Consider the following 5584-nt stretch of genomic DNA (forward strand, 5'->3'; position numbering starts at 1 on the left):
TTGGAGAGAGAGAGAGAGAGGGGGTTCAGGGGGGCGGCGCGATAATAGGGTTCGCGTGATCTGAGGGATTTTAAATTGGAATCCACGCGGCCGCGTGGTGCACGCAGTCGCGTGGTAGGGGTGAAAACGGAGGTGACGCGATCGCGTGGGTCGCGTGATCGCATGGAGGGGGTAGAAGAGGGGGTGACGCAATAGCGTGGGTCGCGCGATCGCGTCGCTAGAATTTGTGCTAGACACACGACTCCAGCGTCGTTTCGGTGCAACTCCCTGTCTCCTTCTAGTGTGTTGTGCAATCCATGCGCGCGAAGGCGTCGCTCACGTGGTCACGTGGGATTGTTTTTGTGCAAGTGACGCGATCGCATGGGGCAAGCGATCGCGTGGGCCAATTTGTGCAAAACGCACAAGGGCCACACGATTCCAGCCTAACTTTCTGGACGTTGGATCTTAACGCCGATCTCCAGGGCACGCGGCCGCGTGGGTGACGCGGTCGCGTGGATAGTGCTTTCGCAATATGACGCGATCGCATGGGGCATGCGGTCGCGTCGTGCATCCCCTTTTTTTTTATATGTAAAATAATGCAGAATGCAATGATTAATATGAATGCTATGCATGATTCCAGGTTCAATAAAGTAAAATGAAAAGAAAATAAAAATGAAAGCAATTAACAGGAATTAAATTGAAAAAGAAGCGACCATACCATGGTGGATTGTCTCCCACCTAGCACTTTTAGTTAAAGTCCTTAAGTTGGACATTGGAGGAGCTTCCTGCTATGGCGGCTTATGTTTAAATTCGTCCAAAAATCTCCACTAGTGCTTGGAATGCCAATAGCCTCCGGGATCCCAAACTAGGCATGCAAAGCTTCTTAACAGCTTCAAACAGATTGTTAGGCTCCCGGGGTGACAAACGTTAGAATAAACTCAAGGATCCCAAGCCTTGCTTTTAAATCCGCCTCTGTCTTGATCTACATGTCTCTATCCGGGCAGTTTAAAGAGTAGAATCTCACCATGGTGACCAAACGTTCTCTGTGATCCATGCAATTGAGCATGATACCAATCCGTGTACTTCGAGGTGAAGCGTGGAACCTTATTGAACCTTCTGCACCAACTCTGAGTACGAGCCATTTCCCTCTTACTCTTAAAGCCACAAAGAGCTCTAAGCTGGCCATCTGTTTCAAGCAAACCATATTCAAGTGAATAAGTAAAGTTATAGGTTAAGGATTGTACCCACTTGAAGCTTGTATTAGGTGGTAATGGCCTTGGGATAGGTGTTTCCGATGGTTCTGTAAGTTCTACTCCCTTGTGCTCCTCTGTGAATTCCTCCACTTCCTTGCAAGGTTCTACAATTGTATCTGTGTCCTGGTCAAAGTCTTCTATGTCTTCCTCATCACTTGAGTCATAGATTGGAGGTTGAGAGAAATCTACCTCCGCATCGTCTTCATATTCACTTGGGGAAGATTCTTCGACCTCAGAGAATTCACTTGCGGATGCCAGTTCATTACTAAGAGAATTTGACTTGTGACTATCATCATCAAGGGAATTTGTGTCCTGGGTTATTCCGTCTGATTCTTCATAAACAACTTGCCTTGGAGATTGTACAATATCCTCCTTAGCATCAACTGTAGCGTCCTTGACGGAGTTCTCCTCAGTTCTGGATTCCTATGGAGGTTCAGCATCTCCTAGATCTTCAACCAACTCTTCTTCTTAAACAATGACAGCTTCTTCTACTTGTTCTAGTACAAATTAATTCTCTGTCTTGTCCACTGGAGTTTCTGGTATCTCCTTCATGCTACGCTCTTCGTTAGACTGTTCACATGGGGCTATGGCTGATCTTTGTGTATTTGAGCGCCTAGAAACCCATTGAATTACTGCTTGCTCCAGTTGTCGAATGGTTGTTTGAAGTTTATTTACTGTTTCCTTTAGGCGAACCTCTGCTTCTCGTGTTGCCGGATTTGGACATGATACATAGAGAAGTGGTGGTGATTGGGAATGATTGGATTGGTACTGGGGTAAGGAAGGATTGTCCAGGATATCTCGGAGGGTGTTGCTGCCTAAAGGGTTGACTAGATCCTCTTGGCTCCGTCCATCATTGACTGGTCTGACCTTGATGCATATTCATGCTGTAACTTCTATTTCCTTCAACAAAGTTAGAACCAAACTCAAAGCAAGAGGGGTGAGAGTTCATGGTAGCAAATAAAGATAAAAAGGAAAAACAAAAATAAAGAAACAAGCAAAAGAAAAATATTTACAATAACCAATAATAAGGCACACGTTAGCAGTTCCCCGGCAACGGCGCCATTTTGACGTTAAGATTTTTGCCATTAAAGAAGTTCATAAAAACAGTCGCGTTGTAGATATAGTCTCTAAACCAACAAAAATCCCTTCGTGCAAACGTTTTGGTTGTCACAAGTAACAAACCCCTTTTAAAATTGATAACCGAGTGTTTAAACCTCGGGTCGTCTTCTCAAGGAACTACAGGGAAGTATGTTCTTATTATTTGTTAGGGAGGTTGTAAAATCGGGGTTGAGAGTGAAGAGTAGATATGACAAATAATTTAAATGGCAATTAAAATAAATAAATACTGTAAAGCAAACTTTTGGCAAGGTAAGAGAAATTGGAAGTCCAACTTAGTTATTCCTCTCAACAATAGTGAATGTTGAATCTTAATTCCACTTAGTTAACCTTTACTAAAGTAAAGGAAAGTCAAGGGACTAATTAGTTTGACCTTCGAATCCTATTTATTTCCTAAGAAAAAGTTGGGATTATTGAAGTTCAGTTCAATTAGCAAGATAACGATTATCAATTATGCTGAGTTTAATAATGTTGAGTTACTGATTTCTTAACCAAGACCAAAAAGGAAAAAAATAAAATTATTGGAATAAAAATGTCCTTAGACGGGAAGCAATAATAACTTAAATTAAAGAGAACAATAATAAACTGAAATACGTCAAATAATCATTAATTCAAATAATAATCTGTAACATGGAATAATTCATAAGCCAATTGGGCAACATCTGTAGATACGAATAAAAGCATTAAAGTAAAAGTAGCATAGAAACATAAATTAAAGTAAATATTAAACCTGGATCGAGAGTCACTCTTAAAAACTAAGAGAAGTCCTAAATCCTAATCCTAAGAGAGAGTGGATAGAATCTCCCTCTAAAAACTAAATCTAAATCATGGAAAGTAATAAAAATGCGAGCTCTCTTTTGAATGGATGCATTCCCCCACTTTATAGCCTCTAGTCTGTATGTTCTGTACGTGGATTTGGGCCAAAAGGGCTTCAGAAATCACTGGAGGCGTATTCTGTAAATTCTGATACGTGGCCTCTATCACGCGTCCGTGTGGGTCACGCGGTCGCGTCATCTGGAGTTTTTCTTGTGGCGCGGTCGCGTCAGTCACGCGTCTGCATCGAATGCGCTATGATCAAGTCACGCGGCCGCGTCAGTCATACGGCCGCGTCGCTGCTTCTTCGCTCCTGGCACGCGATCGCGTCGTCCATGCGATCGCGTGGATGCCAGCTTCTTCAAAACTCCGTTTCGCACTTTCCTTCCATTTTTGTACGTTTCCTTTTCTATCCTTGAAGTCATTCTATCTTAGAAAATCTGAAACTACTCAACACACTAATCACGGCATCGAATGGAAATAAAGGTAATTAAAATAATTAGTTTTAAAGCTTAGGAAACATATTTTTCACGTACATCACATAATAAGGATGGGAAAGTAAAACCATGCAATTAATATGAATAAGTGGGTGAAGGATTGAATAAATCATTCAAACTAAGCACAAAATAACTCATGAAATATGGGTTTATCAATGGTTTTACTTTTCCTTCCTTATTATGTGATATATGTGAAATACATGCTTCCTATGCTTTGAAATTATTTATTTTTAATCACCCTTTATTACCATTCGATGCCGTGATTTGTGTGTTGAGAAGTTTCAGATCTTCTAAGGCAGGAATGACTTAAAGGATGGAAAGAAAACATACAAAAATGGAAAGAAAGTACAAAATGGAGTTTTTGAAGAAACTGGCAGCGACGTGAACGCATGGACGACGCGGCAGCATGCCCAGTGCAAAAAGACAGTGACGCGAACGCGTGACTGACGCGGACACGCACCATGAGCAGAATACAGATGACGCGGACGCATGACCGAAGCGAACGCGTGACAAGGAAAACTCCAGATGACGTGACCGAGTGACCCATGCGGACGCGTGACAGATGCCACGCACCAGAAATTACAGAAAACGCTCCCAGCCATTTCTGAATCCCTTTTTGGCCCAGATCCAAGTCCAGACGGCACAGATTAGAGGTTATAAAGTGAGGGAATGCATCCATTCATGGAGAGCTCTCAAATTATTCACTTTTCATAGTTTAGATGTAGTTTTTAAAGAGAGAGGTTCTCTCCTCTCTCTTAGGTTTTAGGATTAGGATTTCTTGTTATTTCAATTTAGTATTCCGACTCTTTATCAGGTTCAATATTCCTTTTGCTTTATATTCCTTTTTGCCAATTTGGCTTATGAACCACTTATGTTTAGATTTGGTTTTCTATTTAATATAATTTGAGGTATTTCAGAATTATGATTGCTTTCATTTATTTCTATTAATAATTTATATTTTCTTCCTTTTGGCTTTAGTTGATTAATTGGTAACTCTTGAGTTGTCAAACTCATCGTGATTGATAATTGTTATTTATGCCAATTGAATTAAACTCCAATAACTCTAGTCCTTTCTTAGGAATTGACTAGGACCTGAGGATCAAACTAATTGGTCCACTTGACCTTCCTTTACTTTAGTAAAGGCTAACTAAGTGGGATTAAGACTCAATTCTCATCACCATTGATAAGGATAACTAGGATAGGACTTCCAAATTCTCATACCTTGCCAAAAGTTTATTTTACAGTTATTTATTTATTTTACTTGTCATTTAAATTATTCGTTCCTTACTTTCAAAATCCCCAATTTACAAAACTCATAACTAGTAATAAGAACACCTCCCTGCAGTTCCTTGAGAAGACGACCCAGAGTTTAAATACTTCAGTTATCAATTTTAAAGGGGTTTGTTACTTGTGACAACCAAAACGTTTGTAAGAAAGGACTTTTGTTGGTTTAGAAGCTATACTTGCAACAAAGATTTATTCTGAATTCTAGACCATGCAAAAGTTCTCTCTTCAGGCCCACATGACATTGATCACTCATCAAGTCAAGGAGTCAAAGTGTACTTCACACTTTGGAACTCAAAAGTCTGAGGAAAGCTGAAGAGATTGGGGTTGGCGCTTCTTCTCATGCTGAGCGCCACTCCCAAGTGTGAAAGCTTTAAATTTTTGCCAATTCACACCTTCCAGATTTTTCCCTACCTCCTCTATATAAGGCACTCAGCCACCCATCTTTTCCACACTACAACCTTCCCTCCTCTCACCCGTAACCATCACTCTTCCCCACTCTACTTTCTTCCTTTCTTTCTTTCTTTCTTGCCTTCTTGATTGGGACAATCAAGTCTTAAGTTTCTTTCTTTACCCTTTTCATCACTCTTTAAACCCTCTCATCATAACCAAATGGCACCACCAAAAGCCACCGGTTCAAAG

The sequence above is a fragment of the Arachis ipaensis genome, chromosome B05 (genome assembly GCF_000816755.2).
Source record: "Arachis ipaensis cultivar K30076 chromosome B05, Araip1.1, whole genome shotgun sequence".
Classification (NCBI taxonomy): Eukaryota; Viridiplantae; Streptophyta; class Magnoliopsida; order Fabales; family Fabaceae; genus Arachis; species Arachis ipaensis.